Genomic DNA, 26,044 nt, shown 5'->3' with positions numbered 1-26,044 from the left:
TTATTTTGTTATTATTATTTTTTTTTTGAGATGCAGTTTCACTCTTATTGCCCAGGCTGGAGTGCAATGGCATGATCCTAGCTCACTGCAACCTCTACCCCTTGGGAGGCAGAGGCAGGAGGTTCAAGGGATTCTCCTGCCTCAGTCTCCCAAGAAGCTGGGATTATAGGCATTTACCACCATACCAAGCTAATTTTGTACTTTTAGTAGAGATGGGGTTTCACCATGTTGATCAGGCTAGTGTCAAACACCTGACCTCAGGTGATTCATCCACCTCGGCCTCCCAAAGTGCTGAGATTACAGGTGTGAGCCATCAAACACAGCCATACTAAGTTTTAAATTGAATATTGCTCCAATTAGAAAAGGTTGTTTCAAGTTTGCTATTCTCATGGAAACCCCGCACTAGATTTCTATGCAATGACTCTTTTTTTTAATTAATTAATTTATTTATTTTTTATTGCATTTTATGTTTTGGGGTACACGTGAAGAACATGCAAGATTCTTGCATAGGTACACACATGGCAGTGTGATTTGCTGCCTTCCTCCCCATCACTTATATCTGGCATTTCTCCCAATGCTATCTCTCCCCAACTCCCCACCCCCTGCTGTCCCTTCCTTATTTCCCCCAAACAGACCCCAGCATGTGATGCTCTCCTCCCTGTGTCCAGGTGTTCTCATTGTTCAACACCCACCTATGAGTGAGAACATGTGGTGTTTGATTTTCTGTTCTTGTTTCAGTTTGCTGAGAAAGATGGTTTCCAGGTTCATCTACGTCCCTACAAAGGACCCAAACTCATTGTTTTTGATGGCTGCATAATATTCCATAATGTATATGTGCCACATTTTCCCTGTCCAGTCTATCATTGATGGGCATTTGGGTTGGTTTCTGGTCTTTGCTATTGTAAACAGTGCTGCAATGAACATTTGTGTGCATGTGTCCTTATAGTAGAATGATTCATAATCCTTTGGATATATACCCAGTAATGGGATTGCTGGGTCAAATGGAATTTCTATTTCTAGGTCCTTGAGGAATCGTCACACTGTCTTCCACAATGGCTGAACTAATTTACACCCCCACCAACAGTGTAAAAGTGTTCCTATTTCTGCACATCCTCTCTAGCATCTGTTTTATCCAGATTTTTTAATGATTGCCATTCTAACTGGCGTAACGTGGTATCTCAATGTAGTTTTGATTTGCATTTCTCTAATGACCAGTGATGATGAGCATTTTTTCATATGTTCATTGGCCTCATGTATGTCTTCTTTTGTAAAGTCTCTGTTCATATCCTTTGCCCACCTTTGAATGGGTTTGTTTGTTTTTTTCTTGTAAATCTGTTTTAGTTCTTTGTAGATTCTGAATATCAGCCCTTTGTCAGATGGGTAAACTGCAAAAATTTTTTCCCATTCTGTTGCTTGCCGATTCACTCTAATGACTGTTTCTTTTGCTGTGCAGAAACCGTGGAGTTTGATTAGGTCCCATTTGTCTATTTTGGCTTTTGTTGACAATGCTTTCGGTGTTTTGGTCATGAAGTCTTTGCCTACACCTATGTCCTGAATGGTTTTGCTTAGATTTTCTTCTAGGGTTTTTATGGTGTTAGGTCTTATGTTTAAGTCTTCAATCCATCTGGAGTCCATTTTAGTGTAAGGTGTCAGGAAGGGGTCCAGTTTCTGCTTTCTGCACACGGCTAGCCAGTTATCCCAACACCATTTATTAAACAGGGAATCTTTTCCCCATTGCTTGTTTCTGTCAGGTTTGTCAATGATCGGATGGCTGTAGATGTGTTGTGTTGCCGTTGAGGCCTCTGTTCTGTTCCATTGGTCTATATCTCTGTTTTGGTACCATTACCATGCTGTTTTGATTACTGTAGCCTTGTAGTATAGTTTGAAGTCCAGTAGTGTGAGCCTCCCACTTTGTTCTTTTTGCTTAGAATTGACTTGGCTATGCCAGCTCTCTTTTGATTCTATATGAAATTTAAGGTGGCTTTTTCCAGTTCTGTGAAGAAGCTCATTGGTAGCTTGATGGGGGATAGCATTGAATCTGTAAATTACTTTGGGCAGTATGGCCATTTTCACGACATTGATTCTTCCTAACCATGAACATGGAATGTTTCTCCATCTGTTTGTGTCCTCTCTTATTTCACTGAGCAGTGGTTTTAGTTCTCCTTGAAGAGGTCCTTTACGTTCCTTGTTAGTTGTATTCCTGGGTATTTTATTATCTTGGTAGCAATTGTGAATGACATTTCATTCTTGATTTGGCTCTCTTTAAGTCTGTTATTGGTGTATAGGAATGCTTGTGATTTCTGCACATTGATTTTGTAACCTGAGGCTTTGCTCAAGTTGCTTATCAGTTTCAGGAGATTTTGGGCTGAGATGATGGGATCTTCTAGGTATACAATCATGTCATCTGAAAATAGAGACAATTTGACTTCCTCCTTTCCTATTTGAATACCCTTTATTTCATTTTCTTGCCTGATTGCTCTGGCTAGAACTTCCAATACTATATCAAATAGGAGTGGTGAAAGAGGGCATCCTTGTCTAGTGCCAGATTTCAAAGGGAATGCTTCCAGTTTTTGCCCATTCAGTGGGATATTGGCTGTTGGTTTGTTGTAAATAGCTTTTATTATTTTGATATTTGTTCCATCAATACCTAGTTTATTGAGGGTTTTTAGCATAAACAGCTCTTGAATTTTGTCAAAGGCCTTCTCTGTATCACTTGAGATAATCATGTGGTTTTTGTCTTTGGTTCTGTTTATGTGGTGATTATGTTTGTAGATTTGCATATGTTGAACCAGCCTTGCATCCCTGGATGAATCCTACTTCATCATGGTGGATAAGCTTTTTGATATGCTGTTGCAATCTGTTTGCCAGTATTTTATTGAAGATTTTTGCACCCATGTTCATCATGGATATTAGCCTGAAGTTTTCTTTTCTTGTTGAATCTCTGCCGAGTTTTGGTATCAGGATGATGTTGGTCTCGTAAAATGATTTGGGAAGGATTATCACTTTTTGGATTGTTTGGAATAGTTTCAGAAGGAATGGTACCAGTTCCTCTTTGTATGTCTGGTAGAGTTTGGCTGTGAACCCATCTGGATCTGGGCTTTTTTTGGGTGGTAGGTTCTTAATTGCTGCCTCAACTTCAGACCTTGTTACTGATCTATTCATGGTTTCAACTTCTTCCTGGTTTAGGCTTGGGAGGATATATATGCACCCAATACAGGAGCACCCAGATACATAAGGCAAGTTCTTAATGACTTATGAAGAGACTTAGACTCCCACACAATAATATTGGGAGACTTTAACACCCCATTGTCAATATTAGACAGATCAACGAGACAGAAAATTAATAATGATATCCAGGACTTGAAGTCAGACCTGGACCAAGCAAACCTCATAGACATTTACAGAACTCTCCACCCCAAATCCACAGAATATACATTCTTTTCAGCACCACATTGCACCTACTCTAAAATTGATCACATAATTGGAAGTAAATCAATCCTCAGCAAATGCAAAAGAACGGAAATCATAACAAACAGTCTCTCAGACCACAGTGCAATCAAGTTAGAACTCAGAATTCAGAAACTAACTCAGAACCACACAGCTTCATGGAAACTGAAAAACTGGCTCTTGAATGTTGACTGAATAAACAATGAAATGAAGGCAGAAATAAAGATGTTCTTCAAAACCAGTGAGAACAAAGACACAACATACCAGAATCTCTGGGACACATTTAAAGCAGTGTCTAGAGGAAAATATATAGCAATAAACGCCCACGTGAGAAGCAAGGAGAGATCTAAAATTGACACCCTATCATCAAAATTTAAAGAGCTAGAGGAGCAAGATCAAAAAAACTCAAAACCTAGCAGAAGACAAGAAATAACTAAGATCAGAGCAGAACTGAAGGAGACAGAGACACAAAACCCTTCAAAAAATCAATATATCCAGGAGCTGGTTTTTCGAAAAGATCAACAAAATAGACCACTAGCCAGATTAATAAAAAAGAAAAGAGAGAATAATCAAATAGATGCAATAAAAAATTATAAAGGGGATATCACCACAGATTCCACAGAGATTACTACCATCAACTCTATGCATATAAACTAGTAAACCTGGAAGAAATGGATAAATTCCTGGACACTTGCATCCTTGCAATGACTCTTAATAAAAAAATTTGGAAGCACTTGCTCCTCTTAGTCCTCTAAAGCTCTGTGGCAACCATGGGCATCTAGAGGCTGTTGCTAGGAGTCCCATAGCACACACTAAACCTTAAAGATGATCATTTTGCAACCTAGCAGTTTTTCAGGGGTTAGCATGATAACGTGGAATTTCAAGAATTTTTGCTCAGAAAAGGTTATCATATATTCATTCAGTATCCAATAAAATTTAGATATGAATACTACCTATTGGCTACAATAAACACTATTTGGGTGATGGCTGCACTAAAACTCCAGACTTCACCACTATGCAATATATCCATGTATCACACTGTACTCATACCCCCTAAACCTATAAAGATAAAAAAAAAATGGGCTGGGAGTGATGGCTCACACCTGTAATCTCAGCACTTTGGGAGGCTGAGGCAGGCAGATCACCTGAGGTTAGGAAAGCATATAAAAGATAAAAGTTATTTGAACATATTTTTTTTTTCATGAAGGGTGTTGGATACACATCAAATCGATTACATAAATATAATAATTGGCTATAGATTACATTTGGAGAGGTGAAACAAAGATAACAGATCTCATTCTATACAGAAAAAAACAGAAAAACAAAAACAAAATATATTGTGAACAGCAGCCAGGGATGTAAGCAGAGATAAATTGGTAGTATTTCTTTGGTCCTGGTCACATAGGTAAGAGTCACATATTTATACCAATAAAAACTGATGTACTTAATATCTAGCTTTTTTAATGTACAGGAAGTGAATAAAAATATCTTAACCAAGGAAGAAAAAAGGACTAAGGATTAAAGATGTATCTTTAACCCCCCTCATCCATTTTCTTCTTCAGGCTGCTTGTACCATTATTTTCAAATCTTTGTATGGATAATTTTGGAAATACTGCTTTCCCCCTGGAAATAGTAAAGTGTCTGAGTTCCAGAGGGTGATTAAAGAAAACTGATAAATAATGACTGCTGAATAATAGAACAATGAATGTTGTGAAACATTTCCTTTTCATCACATAATCAATGAGTCTCCAAGTCAAAAGCTTTACAATTGAGAAATACTATAGTTGGAGACAACTTGTTCTGCACACAGGAAGAAAATATTAGCTAGTAACAGCCATCCACTCAGGAGAAAAATACTTTTTCTTTATAAATGCTTTCTTGCTCAAACAGCATTAATATTAGTGAGACTCAAGCAACAGATAAAACCACAGAGGAGTAATTTAGCATTTTTTCAAAGATATAAACACTACTAACTTAGTCCTACTTCTATCATTTTTTGAAGGATGGAATAAAATCACACTGGAAACCAAAACTAGACTGCTTTTTTGGCGGGGGGGAGGAGGGGACAGAGTCTCACTCTGTCACCCAGGCTGGAGTACAGTGGTATGATCTCAGCTCACTGCAAACTGCCCCTCCCAAGTTCAAGTGATTCTCCTGCCTCAGCCTCTGGAGTAGCTGGGACTACAGGTGCCCACCACCATGCCTGGCTAGTGTGTGTGTGTGTGTGTGTGTGTGTGTGTGTGTGTGTGTGTGTGTGTGTGTGTGTGCATTTTTAGTAAAGAAGGGGTTTTACCATATTGGCCAGGCTGGTTTCAAACTCCTGACCTGAGGTGATCCACCCGCCTTGGCCTCCCAAAGTGCTGGGATCACAGGTGCAAGCCACCACGCTGGGCCATAAGATTGCTTTTTAAAACTACAGAAATAAATATATGTTGATATTTAGTATTATCTAAGATTATAAAGCATTCTTTTTTAACAATATGTACAATATTTCACAATAAATAAATAAGGTTAGTGTAGGAAGTGATTGCCAATTCATACTCTTTTTCTCTTTTTTCCTTTTATACTGTTTTGAGTCAAGTGTAATTTGTTTTAATTGGAGGAACAGATCACGTAATATTCTGCATTTAACCTTAACTCTACTTCCTCGCCCAAGTTAAGTAGAACCAGATGAAACTGACATGCAGCAGTAAGAAATTTCAAGCTTCACAGTCTGCTGAAAAAGGCAAAGGCCAAAGAAAATTGTGATCTTTTGTGAAGGGAAAGACAAAAAACAGCTGAAGGGAGGTGATTGAGTCAGTTGGCTAAGACTAGGAATGTCTCGGGCCACATAAGCGCCAGTCCTGACATGGCTGAGAGCATAACTGTAATCAGCAGGAGACACAAACACACACAATTTTTTTACTTTTGCTCCCATTTTTGTTAGTTATCTTTTCAATTTGTTCTAACCGCATTCTCAGGAAAAGAGAAAACAGATACTGATTTGGCAAGAATTTACCCCATTCTCTGATATATTTTTATGTCTCAATACAATGTCTTCCACACTTTATTGTAGTACTTTTACATATATTTCCATGCCACTTGCCCTAATTAAAATATATTATAATTGAAAGGAGTGGTATGTTGAATGGTACTCGGTACCAAGGATGGAATTTCATAGGCAGCAACACATGTTATCTCAGTAACTAGTTTAATCCAATGTCCTTTCATAAAATTTCTTTTCCTAATAAACCATGTAAACCGCCTAAAGATTTGCTAAGCAGAGAAGTGTGATCACACAAGTATCTCAATGCCACTCAACTCACCAAACCCCTAAAAACGAAGAACTTAGGAGAATGTTACTTTGTGTTTAAATCATCTCTATCTATACTTTTCTATTTTAAAACATTTTCTCTACACCCAATCCAGCTTCATGCCCAGATAACATATGCCTTTATTTTGCTCTATGGGGCCTTCTTATGTCATCACCCATCCTGATTCTCCCCTCTTTGACCAGCATACCAGACATTTTCTAATTTACTTCCTCAGTGACTGCTTAGCTCTTTTATCCACTGTCTCCTCAAAAGCTGTCCCGTCGCCAGTTATAGTCAATGTGAGATTGATCTTTGTCAATGTGTACTAATATATAAGACCTGTCAAACATTGAAAGTATTATTCCAATGAGAAAAATTTTATAAGCCAAACATGAGAAAGTCAAATGAATTTCTTTATGAGAACAGGGACTTTCAGCTAAATAGGTTACAAAATTTTAATAGAGAAGATTTTTATTTCCAAGATATGATTGTAAATGACTACACAAAGAACCTAACTAAATTACATCTCCTAACACAAGCACTGCAATTATTGATAGGTTTAGGTTTTAGGAGACAGACTGGTGGACAGCAAGGTAAAGATTGTGACTTATTGGTTAAAACATAGTCTGCTTAATTTTGAAAGTAAGTTCCAGGCCACAGGTATTTTGTTATTAATAAATTAAAAGAAATGACTGGTTAATGTGAAAACTGTAATATAATATGTATATATTCTGTCCAGTTACAAAAATATATTTTGCCTAGCTTCATTAATTAAAATAATTTGGCATTATAGTTTTTTAGGACATAAAAATATAACACTACCACTAAAGCAATGGAAATGATGTTTGTTTTCATTCTAGCCTTGGAAATAATGAGAAGTTGTGACCTACTGCCCTATTTATGTAAATAATGAGATTCTAAAATAAACAGAAAATCATTAGCCTCCACATTAACAGGATACCTTCAAGCAAAAAAGGATGACAGCCACTTAGGCTTCTAACTTTGGGAAACACAAATGTGTAGTGAGGGAAATAAAACCAGTCAAACAACCAGGTTCTACCCTCAACCCTCAAAAGATTTTTTTTGAAAAGTCATTTTTCCCATCTAGAGCTCAGTTTATTGGCTAGCTGGTTTTCATGGTCTGAAAATTAAGGAAGTGGGTCCCTTCCGTCTCTAAAACATTATATTTACAAGGAGAATAAATACCAATTAATTAGCATAACAGTTGGCAGAATTACAATAGCAAATAAAGCATATTTTTCTATAATTTCCTCTCAAAAAAATAGTTTAATCTTCCTTGATAAAACATACAGGGGTACATCAGTGACACTTTTCGCATAATTCTAAGGCAACCAGACAGAAATGAAAGAGAAATGTAAGTACTGTATTTTCTATCCTCCTGAAATTCAGGAAAGGTCTGCTTTCAGAAATAACGCCATTTAACGTAGGTCACACACCTGGAATATTCACACAATCCCAATAGCAGCAAGAAGGATTCACTAAGGACAGAGGCAGGGCACTGATGATTTGTTAACTTTCACTGAGACCTTTGCATGAGTGAAAAAAATATTGTTAAATTTCATGCCCTGAACTTCACCTGTATTTAGGGTTATATTTTTGAATTTCCTCTGAGAATAATAATTATAACCTTTTATCAAGAGTAGGTTTGTTTTCAGCAGAGGTAACAACCCACCGCCCCCGCCACCAACCCACTCACGGCAGGGAATAAAACTACCATTGTCCTGTGGAGAAGTGGGCAATGTGAACATCAGAGGGCTGCACCTGTTTGTTCACTGTTATCAAATGCCAGCCTGGGGGCCACCCCTGGTAAGAGGGCTCTGACTTCTTAAACCACAGAGCAACATAAACTCTCCTGTAAAAACCTTCTGTGTGCAAACAGAGGTTTAGCAGCATGCTTTCTTCCTGGGAGGAAGAAAGCGTTTGTCTCTTATCATGAGGTGTTCAGGACATATTCATTCTTTATAAGCTCTGTATTATGAATAAAATTATACTAAGCTTCCCATGAGTGTCCAGCATTAGTTTAAGAGGAAACAATGAAGGACTCGTGAAACAAAAATGATATGAATATAGCATCAAAACTGTCTGTCTTGTGAAGAAGTAATTACTGGAGTCACAGAAAGTTGGAATGTTTTTGTCAAGTTTAAAAAATTCAAATTAGCTTTCCATGGCATATTGAAAATATGTTTTGTGTAATACTTTGTCCTAATCTACAGCTCCCAAAACAATGAGCTAGGTGTACGTTTGGGGTGAAACAAAGCCTGGTTTCAACCTTTAATGAGAGGTAAAGAGTTCAAGGGGGTGGGCTATTTAATTATTCCCCTTTAGTTGGAAAAGATATAAGTCTCCTAATAGTTTTAAATAATTAAATACACCCACACTAATAAGCAAATGAAAACAAACCTTTATAAGTATATCTAATAGCTCTTCACTTCGCTGCCATCTTTTCTTTATCCTGCCCTCAGTACACTTTGTGATCTCAAATTCTGGGTATGTAATTTCATAAATCCTAACTGTTGACTGTGGCAGGGATCTCCGCAGATACATATATAAAAGTTGAATGTTTATCTTTGGGATAAGTGTGTATATGTGAGAAAGAGAGAGAGAGAGAGAGAATACGATTGCATAGTTCATTTGTAATTTACTCTTTTACTCTCTCGCTTGGCAGGATGTTTCAAAAGAAATCTGTTAGGTTTTTATTTAAAACATTAAAAATAAAAAGTAATAAAAAGGAAAGGAAAACCAAAAGCATTCCTTGCAAGACAGACCCTAGAGCAGTTTGAAAACATCAAATAAAACCCCTCCAGCATGTTCTCCCCATGTGATGCCTTTGTACATTCACTTCGGCCTGTGGGTACATTTCCCGTGACACACACAATGTTTCAGTGCCATGCTGATAGATATAAACACATATGGATTACTCATTTGCCATTCTGTCTATTGAGTTCCATACTGTTTTCTATAAAATTAATTTTATATAAAAATGAATTATTGGAGGCCAAATATCATTCTGACCATGAATAGAAAAACAGAATGATAACAAGTTGAGTACATTTCTTTTTGGATGTTTCAGTGACACAAAATGTGCATGACTATGCATAATAGTTAGAAATTGTATTCAAACAGACATATAAATGCATCTGTGTATGTATCTATATATATGCATCTATACAAATATGCATATAAATATATGTATATAGAAAGAAATACCATGTGTATACGCACATATCCTCTTTTACTCTTACGTATTTATCAGGCTATTTTGCTATATCTCTCTTTGGTCTTTTTATTTGCCTTTTGCTCAGTTCTAAGTATGTGTCAATAGTTATTTTTCTTTATGAAACTTTCAAATAGATATGATCCATTGACTTGTATTTATAATTACAATTATTTTACAGAAATTAGATTTTCTGTTTAACAGAGTTATGGTTTAAAAAATAAAATAAAATAACAAAGTAATGTATTATAAACAACTTTTCTCTAGTCACAGAATTTAAGGACTTAAAGCAAGGATATAGATGTAATTGTCAAATATACTTGCATGCCCAACAAAGAAGGGAGACATGGTCATTATTTGCTCTTTATATTAGAAAATCCATGGTCTTGTATACAAGCCTATGAAAATCATTTAAAATGTTTACAGTGGTTTTAAGCCATGAGAGTTTAAGCTGTCAATTACCCTATTTACAGAGTAAAAGAGTACAAACAAACATGAAATAAGTCTAAAAACTTGTGAAATGCTACTAAGATACCTTTCTTAACTTTTATCTTTGGAGTAAAGATTCTAATTTTAGAATGCAACCCCCAAGCTTCCTGTGGTTACTGAGTCTGGAAACCAAGCTTACTCTGCAGGTGTCTCACATCTCCACTGTTTTGACAGCACTTGCTTCACTTCTTTTTTACACACTGACAGAGAGACCCAGCCGTGTTATAGCAATTGAGCTACCAAAAACACTATCAGCAATAGCCTGCCCTTTCTTTAGAAGTTCAAGTTTTCAAGCAAACAGTAAGTGGGTATTTTAATTATTTTTAAAAGCCCCAGGAAATACCTAATAAATTAGATCTTAGCCAATTAAAATAAGTCATCAAAATATTCTTAATACAAGTTCATCAAGTAGGAAGGGTAAAAAATATACTTGGTACAGTTTCTGCTTATTTAGAATTAATTATGAAACATATAGGCATTCAAATCCTATTTTATTGTGGAATGGAGATTTAAAAGGAGGCAATGATTAATGAATTTCAAACACAGTATAAAAGTAATCTCTGGGGAAACAAATTCTTAGCTGAATTGGTAGCTCTACTCAGCAGGGACATTTGAATAATTTCAGAGGAACTAAGAAATTAAGAAATGAACAATGAATAGGATTTTCTTGGCACCACTAGGAAGCCTTGTGTTAAAGGCTTGGCACCACTGTTAAGGCTTGGCTTAAACTCAATATTTAAAATCAACTAAATTGGTTGTGTTGCTCAGTTCATGTTCTTTTTTTCCCCTCCCTAAAAGTCATCAAAAGTTTTTGTTTTCTTTTGTTTTTCTATTCTTGAGCCTTAGCAGGAAAACAAAATAATTTACTTTTAAAAATGAATCTATCCTCATCTTAAAAATGAATCTACCTTTAACGACACAGCTAAATATAAATGCATTTGGATACAGCACGTTGTTATCGCCATGCAAAAAAAATGCGCACAGAACAATTAAACCCTAATAGAGGTCTCTAGATACCCACATAGAGTTGCATTTTTTAATTAAATGCTTGAACTTCAGTTCCCAAGTGCTCAGAAAGCAAAACTACAGCACTGTTCTCTGCTGATTGGAAGGGGTAATGTCATGTCCTCACTTGTTCTAAAGAGGAAACTTGAACACTAAGAAATTATGACTCACACTTTAACTTAGAGCTTTTCCAAGAAGATAGGTAACAGGTAGGTATTATCAAATAATAAAAGGAAAGAAAGAAAAAATAACTAAGAAAATTATTCTTTCATAAATGAAAACTCAGTATAAGAGGTATTAGGTGATTTATCTAAGGTACAAGTGGGATGATAATATGAATCTTCTGGTTGCTAGTGAGCTTAGACTACTAAAATCAACCATATCTGTCAACAAAGAACCAATAAAGAGCACGTTTTATATAGATGTGGCAAGGATTAACTAATAAATTAATATTCTTAAATACTGTTATTCCATGGAGAACTGTATAAGGAAGGTGGACACAAGAAGGGAACTAACTTATATTGTGTTCTGAACACTATGCTAGGCAGTTTACATACATTGTTTGCGTTCAGTTCTCATTTTCATATGAAAACTGAGGCACAGCACATAAGTGACTGTGATTGTCATTTCTTGGTTGCTGTGTGAGTACTAAGTTTCAAATTATCAGGTTTCAAAACTCAGGCTTTTTCTACAACTTCATGTTGCTAGGGCTAGAAGAGAATATATCGAAAATATTGTCTTTATAATCTAAAAATATACCTTCTGATCTAGAACACATAGACTGGGTTTGAATTGCAATAATAAATCAAAATTCTTAGGCCAAATTTATATTTCTGTGTTAAGAATCTTTCAAGCTTTTTATGCTTAAGTCTTAGAGTGTTTTTTGAATACAAGAGCTACTTAATTCTCTTATTATTTTGCGTTTTTTTAATGGATAAATTCTAATCAGACAACTACAAATGGCAATAATCAGAGTATGAACATTATATACATGCATGGATTGTCAACTGTTTGCTTTTTGTATCTCAGTAATTTTACAATTTTTTCCAAGTGATATTTTTACTTCACAAACCACTTAATTTAAATAGTCATTTGAAATTATAATTAGAAATATTTTAGAAAGAAAACCATTTGAGGGTAGAGTGTCCATCATTCTATGCTTATCTATACATGTGATATTTAGAAACATACTCATGGCTTAAAACTCCCCATTTCTGTTAATTTGAGAATTATATATTATGTTGAATTCCTCTTTAAAAATATAAAATTTTGTAATTCAAAAGATTTCTTTGGCATTGAATACTTCTTACTAAGTCATGTTTTAATGGATTAAAATGTAAATGAACTTTAAAGTTACACTAAATCTCTCCCTGATTTAAATTTAAATTATACATTAAAACTAACATGAAAATGGCTCTATAAACACTATTGTTTTAAATATTTTTTCATTATTTGATATTTAATAATAAAATGTAACAGAAGTCACTGGCCATAGTAAAAATATTAAATACATGAAATAATTGAATAACTACTTAAATTATGCACTGGTGATCTTCAATAAAATCATAAAGGAGTTGATACCCTACATTGTGATCTTTGATGTATTTATTTTGCACGAGTGATAGTTAGGTTCTCTTAATTTTTAAGAGGTGCTTGAGCCAAGACATTAATTCTTGATTCACCTATTTTCCCTGAGCACCATATGACTGCATTTGAAGCATGATACAATTATAATTACAAAGATTTATCATTATGACATGTAATTTCTAAGTACATGAAATGACAGTGTGATGCATAGATGTGAAGTCCAGCCACACACTTACTATGTGAACAATGATATCAGTGACACAGGCTGCTTCCTTTCATTTCTACCCATGCTTTATAAAAGATATATCTATAGGTATGCTAAGTACGGCTTCATTATCTTTTCCATCTTTCCTTTGCAAAACACACTACACAGCACTCTTTGAACAAGACTATGAAATTCATATCAAATTTAATAATCTGTTGCAGGTATCTGATGACTTTAGATTTCAATTTGGTCACACATGAATTCTGGTATCTATATTCTTTATTTTCTTCCCATTGATCAACGAAAATGTACACCTAAACACATATAGATTGGCATGTATTTTCTTTACATCTTTTTGTTATGTTCATTTTTCTAGTATCTTGAATCAAATTATATTTTTGGAATAATACAGTGAAAAAAAGCTCGACTAACAGTAGGACAAGAAAAATCCTCATCTTGAGTAGATGATTTATTTTCTCTGGGACTCAGTTTCAAAATGAGAGAGCGGTTAAGCAATCTCTAAATTCTTTCTTAATATTGCAGTGTATGATCCTCTTCAACTTTGTTTTTATAGAGAAATTGATTAAGATATTTTGTTGCTCTTCATTTTCAAAATATGTGCTAAATTTAAATATATTATTTAATGTATTAAGTCTGAAATAGACATACTTGTTTAAATAAATAAAAAGTGAGCTCAAAACAAAATACTATAAAACGTGTTTACGTTAAGGCCATACACAAATTCTGGAAATAATTAGGTAGAGGTTTGCTAAACCTAAAAGGAATTACATGCCTTTTAATAATTTTTAAGTCTCCTCTGTCTTCTTATCAGAAATAACCCACAATATGTTACTATTCTTCACAGAGGAAATTGAGTCTAATAGTAATTAAAACTAAAATAAATATTTTACGAAACCCTGCTGTAAATATGTACAAAACCAAATATAGTTGAAGGAGGCAGAAATCACTTATTGTAACTATGGAAGAAAGAAAGTCATAAATTTTTTATTTAAAATATATAGATCAACTTAGATGGTACGCTTAACTTGGACATTTTGAAATGGGATACATTCTTTACCAGTTGTCAAAATAAGGAAAAACTTTAGTTAATATTCTAGTCCTTAAATAAAAAATTCAAAAAGTGGAATGGCTATAATGTATAAATAAAATTAACTATAAAATCAACCTTCTAGTATTTCTTTCTATTAAGATTAAATTATTTTCAAGAAATCAGTAATTACAGTCATCTCAGAGACTTGAGATCTTTTTCAAGTCTGCTATTTTTCTCATATTGATCTTCCTTCTACCTCATCCACAAAGATAAAATCCCTAAAAAAAAAAAATAAAAATTAAAGTAAGATTTATACAGGACACTACCCCATAAGGAACAAAACAAAACAAAACTCACTTCAAATATAACAGAGTATCTTTTTTTGTCTTCTAGTGTTGATAAAGAAAATGCCATGAAGTAGGGGCCCAATTAAGGCCTTTCAAGCCATTCCGTTAGTGTACTTTATTATTTTAGTCCCCTGTGTCTGTAGAAAAAAGCTTAAGTGGCCCTATAACATACTTTTCAATATCATAAGAAATAATTTAATCTACTTATACAATCTGTGTCTTTTTTAGAATCATTTCATTTCTTAAGTAAAAAAATTACATAAGCAAAATCTCATTTAGCTAAAGAAAGAAAAAAGGCTACCTTAAAGAGGTGATACCTAAACCACATGAATAATTTTATGCATCCCCTACTCACTTACACAAAGCAGAGCATGTTAAAAGTTCATTGTCATGTGATCCCCTTTCTTCTCAGAATTTCTATAGCATTGTGGTAAAAAGAAAATCAACAATTATACTACTTGGCTTCAAATCTGTACTCTATAAATTATTGTAGGCCCTCCTTGTGGCATATTACTTGTTTTTTTTAAGTCCAGCTTATTTATTCCCAAAATAGAAATAATAATAGTAACCTACTGTGATGGTTAACTTCAGATGTCACCTTGACTAGATTAAGAAATACCCAGAAACCTGGTAAAGCCTTCATTTAGATCTTGTCTATGAAGATTTTTCAGAGAAGAGGAGCATGTGAGTCTGAGTAGAGTATGTAGGTAAGATATGCTCTCAACGTGGGTGGGCAACATCCAATCTGCTGGGAACTCAGCTCAACAAAAACAAAGGAAAGGTGAATATATTGATTTGAAGCCAGTACACACTATTTCTCTCTGTGGGACACCAATTTCAGGCTCCCTGGTCTTTTGAACTACAGGATTTACAACAGTGCCTCCCTGTACCCTAAGGCCTTAGATTGCAGACTGAGAGGTACACCATTAGCTTTTCTGTTTCTGAGGCCTTCAAATTTGTAATGAGCCAGGTCCCCAGCATTTCAGGGTCTCCAGTTTATAGGTAGCCTCTTCAGAAACTTCTCAGCCTCCATAATTGCATCAGCTAATTTTCCTAACGAATCCCTCATATGTCTATTATCCTTATCTACATCTGTATCCTATTGGTTCTGTCTTTCTGGAGACCCATAACTTATATACCTACTAATTGTGGTTATTGTAAGGAAGAAGAGAGAAAGTATTTGCAAACCACTTCTATAGAGTAAATACTTATTAATTATGGATGTTATTATTATTATTAACAATAGTATCTCTATCCTGGACTGTATTATGCTCTACAGATACTTTGCTTTCTACATTTATTATCCTAAAAAAGGCAAGTAAAGTCATTAAAACCAAGGGCACAAAGCCTAAAAGAATTCTAGTTACATGAGTAAGTTTTAAAAACTAGTAGGATTTATTATTGTATTCTTATTTGTACACCACCAGATATCTAATCCTACCCAGTATCATCCCTTTGAACATTAAAACAGAAAGTTCAGAGAATTCAGGGCACCATCAAAATCAAAATAATACAATTACTTACCAGAATATTTGCCAGAATATTCTGAGACTGCCACTTTCAAAAAAAAAAAAAAAAAAAGACCAAATAAAATTTGAAGTCCTTACATTTCATAGTAAACTGAAAATAAAAAAACGCCCTTTTTAGATAAGCTTTTTTCAACAATACTATATAACACAAAATCAAGCCTTTAATTTTCACGACAGAGCAAATGGAGTAAACTGAATGGTCTTTGAAGGAAGAAGAAAGTTATGGATCACCATTTTCACTTTTTTCTTATAAACGTTCTTCAGAAGTGTTATAGTCACTGCAATTCAATAACTTAAATGATTTTGCATGGCTTACAATAAAATTATAGCTGGAAGATATACAATATGTTATACAGATGGATCATAAGATATTAAGGGGGAGGGACAATATTAGGAGAACTAGACAAAACTTTACTTTAGGTAGACTGGTAAGGAAGACAGATTCTCTTTCTATGCTGATATATAATAACAATCCTCAGATTCATTTGACATCTAATTAAGAGAACAAGGTTTAAGAAAAACTCTTAAAAGTACTTTTTTCTATCTTTGAACCACATTTGCATCTCTTTTCCCACAGAATTGATAGTTAGGCTAGATCTCAAAAGAAAAAAACGACAATAATTAAAATTTCCTGGTTAGTAACATTTATTATATCAGAAAGTGTTGGACCATGCAAATTCTCATTTATCTATTTCCTGAGAGATACAGATAAATGGAAAATTCTATTCATCATTTACGAAACATTGACCATTTTTATTGCAACCTATTTTATATACTTCCACAGTACACAGTTTCACCATTACACTAGCTGTGCTATAATTCTAGGAAAATAATAAGAGGTATACTGAACTTCTAGTTTATTTGATTATTATTATGTTATATTAATTCTAAAACACATACATTTTGGAACTAATATATTTAAAATCCTGATTCATTGTACAAACTTTTACATTCATTTTGGTGCTTTTACTTTTGCTCTTAAGTGTAGACTACAAACAACAACAATTTCCTGTCTATAATTGATGATGACTTAAATTTGTTGAAATATGGCAGATGCCTAGTTGAGAAAACATTTTATAAAGGGGCTTCTCATGTTGCCTTGTTATTAAATAAATGCTATATTTAAAATAAAATTTTTTTAATGAACTGGAAAGTCCTAAAGATAATGGGCAGTGTCTGTGCCAGAATTCTCAACAGATTTTTCAGAATAATAATTTTCTATTAGCATTTACTTCTTTCAATGAAACCATTAAACAAATAGACTATTAGTCCGTTCTCACATTGCTGTGAAGATACCACTCAAGACTGGGTAATTTAGAAAGAAAAGAGATTTAATTGACTCACAGTTCAGCCTGGCTGGGGAGGCCTCAGGCAACTCACAAATATGGGAGAAGGAGAAACAAACACATCCTTCTTCGTTCACCAGAAGGAAGAAGAATGAATGAATGCTCAGAGGAGGGGGAAGCCCCTTATAAAAACGTCAGATCTTATGAGAACTAACTCACTATCATGAGAACAGCATGGGGAAAATCACCCCCATAATTCAATTATCTCCACCTGGTCCCTCCCATGACACGTGATTATGGGAACTACGTTTCAAGATGAGATTTGGGTGGGAACACTGCCAAACCATATATCTTTGAGACCTACTTCTAATTTCAATAGATACTTATACTGTGAAAAGTAAAGGTGAAAGTAAAAATTTCATTTTTAAAGTGTCATTTTTCTAAACAACAGAAACCCAGGTCATAGCAGCTTAAAACATATTTAGAAGCACTGCATGCCATCGACAACCCTGCTCATGCAAATATAAAATATGATTAGGTCCTAAATCATAAATGACACATTCCGTATTCTACAATTTGATGATATAAGCCTAACAAGCTTTCAATAATTACAAAAATAGACTCTATTTTTTTCTTACAAAAATCAAACTTCTCAAAATCACACTTCCAGAATTGTATTTAATTTTCAATATGTAGTTCGTAATTTAGCTTTTACAACCATCTTACAACAACTGAGGGTTTTCACTATGTGCATTTGAAGATGAGTAAACTGAGGCTTAGAAAGTTGAATCACTTGCCTCAGAATAGGATTTGACTTAGGGAGCCCAGATTGTGAACCGTCTTGTGATTCTCTATGTTATTCTGCTTGAAGTCCTTGACTGCTGCATTGAGTTTAGTAAAAGTGTGGTCCCTTTAGTGCTGTAGTGTCCAATATGATTGCCATTAACTAAATACGGCTGCTTAGATTAAAATTAATTAAAATTAGATAAAAATAAAAATTCGTATGTTCATTCATAGCGGTCTTTTTAAGAGAGCTCAGTAGCCATATTTAGCTACTGGCTCCTTTGTTGTATAGCACATATTGAATATTGCTGTCATCCAAAGAAAGTTCTAAGGGACAGTGCAGCTTTTGAGAAGAAAACAGACTAAAATGGGGGCTCCTGACTCCATAGACATGCTTGACAATAATAATAATAATAATAATAATAATAATAATAATTGACTTCACATGGCAGATGGAGAATAAATATTTGTTAGAAATATAATATTTACTAAGAGAAGGCAGGCATGTAGAGATAATTTAGAATAGCTCATATCTCGGCACAGTGACTTGAATGTACAAGTAGAACAAAACAAAGCTAATAAATATTTGAATTGACATTACTTTCCAAAAGAATCCTAAACTTTCACCAGTTAAAATAAGTCTATTCATAAATATTTGTGCATTATAGCTAAGAGTTTAGCAAGCTTGATTTTTAAAAAGCCATAGTTGAATGACAGTGGCTACAGAATAGCTTTTTAAAAAAAATCAAATTCAGTATTTACAGTATTGTTGTGTTCAATGTTTGCTTGTATTTTATTGTCAACTTACCATTCATGATATATTCAAGTATTATACAACGATCAAAACAAATTATTTCTAAATTACAACCTTAAGACCTATTGCGTAAGTTTGGATTGTTTACATTTTTCAGCCAATTTAATAGTTCACTGAATATAGTTTTGCCTGAAGAAACTGTCTTAAACAATTTTTGGGAGTGACATAATATGAATAACTAAAAAATAGATCTAGATTCCAGCATAAGGTTCACCTGATTAGCCACAAGACCTTAGGCCTGGTTTCCTTAGATATAAAATTATAATAATGATATCTGTCAGATCAGCATTACAGGGCTGCGTATGAAACAGATTTTATTAAAGGAAACTGAAAGCATTTTGCAAAGTGTAAACTTCTATAACATAGGGGATATTACAGTTATCATACCTTTGGTAAACATTGGAAGAGAATAACATGTAGCCTCATTTCTAAACTGACGGAGGGTTTTAGGTTCTGCCAAGCTTGGGGCTCCCTCCTGTAACAAAACTTGATGATATATTTATATATTTTTTAAAATTGTCACATAGCACTGTCAAAGAGAGTACATACTCTTCATTCCCTCTAAAATACTTATATGGTTTATGCCTAAATATTATTCCTACTCTTTCCAGTCCTCTGCCATGAAATCAGAAAGTACAACAATCCAGTGATTCTGGCCCCAGCATTGCTGTGCCTCCCTGGGTAACTGGGCATGGCTGCTGAAAATTTTTCAATTCTTTGCAGTTCAGGGTCTGAAAGCCAGACAAAGCCAATATCTTGGGGTGAGGGTGGAGAGGTGGATACTCTGATATAGTTACTTTTTTCCTCGGAGTAAAACGATGGACCCATGGTTATATTATAACTAATCAATTTGTAGTGCTGCATTTGGGACTCTTGACGAGCAAAGATTTCCTCTTTTTCTAAACACCAAAGCAAACAAACATGCCTCCTCAATAAATGAGCTTTCAGTAAGGGGGTTTGTTGGATATATAAGCTTCCTTAGGATACATAAGCTTCCTCTGTTAAGGAAGAGAAAATATAGGATTTTAGTGTATCTTAGGAAAAAGTAAGAATGATCACAAAGGTTTATGATTCCAAGTAGGGAATTTTCCTGATAGATTCCATAATGCTAGCCTTCCCTAATGTTTTCTAAAGGATGCCCTAGGGATTATAGAGAGTGTTCTTCAAGGAGGAAGTCATCTTTAAGATTCCTGAAGGGGTCATAAACTAAGCGGGTTGAATTATATGCCCTGAGCAGATCATCTTGCCAGTCATGACTGAAAACATGTGAGCAGAGGAAAAAGGATGATTCTATCCCCTGAACGCCCAACCCCACAACTTATTTTGGCTTATTTCTCCTCAAATAGTCTTATCTCTGATTCCTGGTATAGCAAGAGGAGAAATTCTCATTTCCCCTTCATTCAGTTCTGTAAATCCACTCATCAGTCCTCTAAAGAATCAGTTGTCAGAGCGTAAGTCCCAGCAAAATTTGCTGAAATGGCCATTATAAATCTTTGATCCCATAATTATAACATTTCCTCTTTTGAAATATATGTTTCTATTTACTGACATAAATACATTATTGGAGTTCTCCTTCTTTTAGTCAATACATAGTCTGATATGACAAGCAAACAACAGCCTTTAAAAACACTGATGAAAGTATCATTTCCAGAAATTGTGGACCTAATCTAAAAATTGACTCCTTCTGAAGAATGTGCCAATCTTTTCACTGATTCTGTCTGATTCTCACAAGCTTCACTATAGATTAGTTTTGATATAATCATTTTCCACGTAATTTACCCTTAAGCTAAGAGCATTCTTAGAATTTTTTTTTTTTGGCTGCAAATATCACAATATGCTGAATAGATCTTCTAATGCAAATATTTGTAGTACTTTTGTTAAACATTCTGTTTAACAACAATCCCTGAACTAGCCTGATTGAACCTACTCAAATTTTACCAAGACCTTTCATAGGGTAGTTGAAGAATGCTTAGCAACTCTCCTGTAAGAAAAAGAACTCAGAATGAATATGTCTCTTGTGTAGATCAAGACAAATGTCAGGGCCAATGAAGGATGAAACATGATGATGGAGATTTGAAATGAAGGGCTGGGGCAACAGGTGCTTGGCAAGAAACACTGAAAGATAGGAGAAAAGTGCTGTGAGGTGGCAAAGCCAGCACTTTTCCTGAGAGTAGACAAATACAAGCCTTGGACTTCTCATCACCAGAGAAACAGATCTCCTGCACAAAGTAGTTTCAAAGTCATATTAGAAGGCACAAAGAGTATTCCTTTTTTTTTTTTCTTTTTTTTTGTCTAAACAGATCACACCCAAAGCCCCAAGGAAGCAACAGGAATCTATCTGAATATGCAGAAACAAATAAAATAGTTTTCTCAATGTGGTGACCAAAAGAAAACTATAAACAAAACAGATATAAGGAAAGAACACTAAGATTTCTAAACATCCCCAATGTGAAAGTTGTTTTAACTGGCACTTTCCCTGCTTTCTTTCTTTAATGCCCATTACAACACCATGAGGCAGAATTTTCTTCACAGTTTCCAAAATAAAGGATCTGAGTCTGAGAGAGACACCCAGACTGTAGGTCATAGGCCAGCTATTTGCACAGAGATTTTTTCTGATTTCACAATTGCACATCGATGCCCTATAACATGTATTGAGTCAATGACAGGTGACTTGTCCTTTTTGATATTAGGTTATTTATTTGACCATTACTGAATAATGCCAAAAAGGCCTGAAGGACTTAAATGTGAAAAGGTACTACATTACTTTGATGCACTATTTTAATTATTAATTTATGCATATTTGAATGCAGACATTCAAGTATAATGTTCAGATAACACATCTTTCAAATTTTACATCGTTTAGATGTTATAGCTTCTGGACTAAGCATTTTACTTTTTTATTTATTTTTGAGACAGGGTCCCTCTCTGCTACTCAGGCTGGTGGAGTCCAGGGGCATGATCATGGCTCACTGCAGCCTCGACCTTCCAGGCTCAAGGGATCCTCCTGCTGCAGCCTCCTGAGCAGCTGGGACACAGCATGCACCACCAAGCCTTGTATTCTATTTCTCATCTACCACAATCCAGCAAACTTCATATATTATTTTCATCATTATTGAGGGCATCTAGGCTGAATAACTTTGGTCTTTTGCTTTTTGTTTTAAATTTTTGTTTGTCCATACCTCAAATAATAATCTAATCAAGTTGATCCAGTACACAGTTAATGAAACAATTACAAAGTCCAGAAAATATCAAATAAAGACTGAAGCGTGAATGTGTTAGTCTGAAAATATGTAGAATATTCAGCTAATTTTTGAAAAATGCCAATTATACTTTTGTATCATCCAAAATATCACCTCCTTTAAATATATTCTCATAATTTATAAAGTGAAAATTCAAACATTTAAGGTAAAGTTTAGTGTGATAAATACATCTATACATGTATTAAATTTGTACCTAGGTTACCATACCACATCAAGATCAAACCACATTTGTTATTTTATATGGATAAAAATAAAATAGTTAAGAACTTAATTATTTATCTTTCCATTTAAGATATAAACAGAATAAATATGAACTTAAGTATTTATATTCCGATTTGGGATATAAGTAGGATAGATATAAACCTAAGCAATTATGAAAGATTGCTTTGTATCTACAATATCATATGTGGATTAAATTGTATCATATTACCCATAATTAGTAACAGATGAGGTGATTTTATATATTATAGAAGGGAGAAAATAATAGTGAGTTTTGTGGCCCATATGATTCCTTTTAGGGTTTGGCCGCACTAGTGACTAAACATGTAGAAGCTTATAGAATTAATTAAGGTTGTAAATATAATATTAAATTTCAATTTGAATGGGAATGTTTGGTTAAGAAAGAGGTGATAAATAAAAGTCTGCAGGACATCATCATCAAGAGTGACTGTTAAGAACGACAGTCACATGAAAGTGAACTTAATGGAAGACATGATGTGCCCTTGTCCAGCTACACACTTCTCTGATGCAGTAGTGATCTTCCTAATGGCCTCGAGATATAGATGATTATATGCCTGAAGGGATGTACTGATGGAAGTATAACCTCTCCACTGGCAAGAAAAAAGTAAGGCAGTGTTAACAGGACACCTAGAGTATGCCAATATAATTTCCTCAGCACTTTATAGATTGTGTGGCCTATTTTTAGTCTGGGGACCTGCCCCTTTCCCCTCTACTTATCATCTACCCTATGTATAATGGGAAATGTGAGAGGCAGCAGTAAAACAAGTTTTTCCATTTGACCAGAAAAATATTTTTAAATGCATTTCTTGTCTTGGGCACAACCAACATAAAAGTATGCAAGTGAGACCTGCAGTAATTTTTTAGGCCATGCATAACTTTTGGTGAACATCAAAGTAATTAATAAGAATTTTTAATGTGGGAATTAATCTATATGTGACAAAGTGACATCCAACCATTAACTAGTATATAATGACAGTCTTCATGTTAACTAAATATCCCTTTTACACAAAATTTGCAGGAAGCTAATGTGCTGTTCTGAACAGACACTATTCTAATATCAAATATTGAAAAAGATTTCAGTAGAAATACAAACCACATATACATACACACACACACACACAAAAGAACCCTTAAAGTCTCATCTCAAAACTCTTGGTTACAACATTGTGTACAATTCCCATCCCCACAATTGTTACTGGTTATTTGCCTTGTTGAAAGTACTTAAAAACAAAAATTTGCTTAAGAAGAAAGTTAATCATAAATTATTATTGTCTTTTTAATGGTTTGTCATTATATAAAATTGGTATTTGGCAAAATGATTACAGAAAAAGTTTACCCCCTTCCTTATATTTAAGTCGTTTTATACCCAAGTTTCTATCCAGGATCCCAGGGTGTTCTTTTCATTTTCACCCCAACATACAGTGTATTTCTTGTCATGCAAGCAAAACCTTATATGTTCTTGTCCCATCCCTTTCCTTCTCTCTGCAGGATGATAGATGAACAAAAATTATTTGAATCAAATAAGTGTAAAGAATTTAACTGGATATTCTGCTACCAATTATTGGTAACATACCATTAATTAAATTAGTGCTTCTCAAATTGTAGCTATCATCAGCATCATTAGAGGGGTACTTGAAACACAAATTGCTGGGCCCCAACCCCAGAGTTTCTCATTCAATAGGTTTCACACGAGGCCCAAGGATTTGCATTTCTAAGTTCCTCAATGATGCTTATGGTACTGGTCCTATAAGAACAGAGTTAAAAATTTAATACACTATGGTAGATTAGGCAGTGAGGTGTCCAACTAAACAGCAGATTTGCTATTTCCCCTCATTTTATACCAGGTATAAAAAAATTAAGGCCAGCCCAGTAGCTCTGCACTTAAAAGAATATAAAAATGCTGTTTTTAAAATTCTTGCTTTGCATAACACAAAAACAAGCAACATAAAACAAATACCTTTCTAAAGCAGAAAAACAATCTTAACTGCTTATGGCAGTTGCTATTGCTTTAATCAGGTTACCTAGAACATTTAGCTCTTTAAGATTTTACCATTGAACAAATTTTATCCCATATCCTTATTCATGTGAACAGCCAGGTGTCTTCTGTCATTTCTCACATATTCTTGCACACAAACATAATCATACTTCCATGTAACCTGCTTCTCACAATTGGAGTAAAACTATCGACCAGAATATCTAAAGTTCAATCACTCTAGACTGTTTCCCTCACAGAATAATTTTGGCATATAATAGTCAACAACTTAATAAATAAAATATCTGAAAAATGTTCACACTAGCCTAAATTTCTACCATTTTGTTGCACTTTCTTCAATTCATAGTCAAAAAAGAAATTAATAACTTTTGAATGATTATGTATTTTTCTAAACAATCAACTCATTCTCTTAATCATTTATTATATTAATTATCCATTTATACTACTACACAAGAAAACACCACCACTTCCAGGCAAAGTGAATAATTATATTCTTAAAATAATAGTGTTATATTTTGGTATGTACAAGTAAAACAAATGTCACAACTTTAAGTAATACACAGTAAGCACTTACTCAGTATGAGGCATGTTTAAACGTGGCATAATTTTGATTGATTAAATAAGTCTGTTTTAATAATTTAGTAGTACTGGTATTAAATGTGAAAATAAAGGGAACTCTTTAAAGACTAATTTTCTATGTGGAAAGATTGCTCAAATGGCACATCTTATGGAATAATAACAGGATTCAATTATTATAAAAAGTTTGAAAAGAAATTTATTCATTTTCTTATTTAATATAATTAGAGAGAAATCATGAAGAAAAGACAATGCTTCCTATGCAGGTTTTAACTGGATCATATTATAGTATTTTTAGATTCCTAATTTCAATCATTCAATTGTTCTCTCTGTGTTTCATTTCCAAAATTCTTCCTCCTATCATTATTTCTATTTAAGTAGCAATTTAGTAAAAAAAAAACCTCATTCTTTGGTAAGAAAACTATCTTTGAAAGAAATAAAAGTGAAAATGTTGATGAAGGAATCTATAAATTCTGAACAATTTGCATTCACCATTATTTCATCAACTCTATAGTAATCATATCCAAAATAAATAACATAATCATTATTCCTTTCTTCACCAAAAATATACCAATTTTATCTCACATGTCTTGCTAACTAGGAAGCTACATATAACTTAAAACTATAAACTTTATATCTACTTCAAATATAAAAATACAAATGACTTCAATATCCTGACAATATTTATCTTTGTTTTTGTTATATTTTAAGGCAATATCTCTAAACTGCTTAATTTTTCAATGTCAAGCATTATTACTACTTACTGGACTCAAAGTACATGTAAAACCATTACATGTTTGGATGCAAAATATAAAGTTTACACTAATTTAGAGTAAATTAAAAGTGTAAACTCCTTTATCCCACAGTTAGTTACTAATTAATTACTAATTGCCTTTCTTTTTTT

At 34.0% G+C, this 26,044-nt stretch overlaps 1 protein-coding gene across 4 annotated transcripts in view; it reads right to left on the bottom strand.

Annotated features, from left to right (window-relative positions):
- Window positions 1-26,044, bottom strand: part of ERBB4 (erb-b2 receptor tyrosine kinase 4) — a 1,210,589-nt gene that overhangs the window by 550,528 nt on the left and 634,017 nt on the right. The gene's annotated exons all lie outside the window — the stretch shown is intronic.

Source organism: Cebus imitator, unplaced genomic scaffold, assembly GCF_001604975.1.
Source record: "Cebus imitator isolate Cc_AM_T3 unplaced genomic scaffold, Cebus_imitator-1.0 Scaffold89, whole genome shotgun sequence".
NCBI classification, from domain to species: domain Eukaryota; kingdom Metazoa; phylum Chordata; class Mammalia; order Primates; family Cebidae; genus Cebus; species Cebus imitator.
This window is presented reverse-complemented; position numbering and strand designations above follow the sequence as displayed.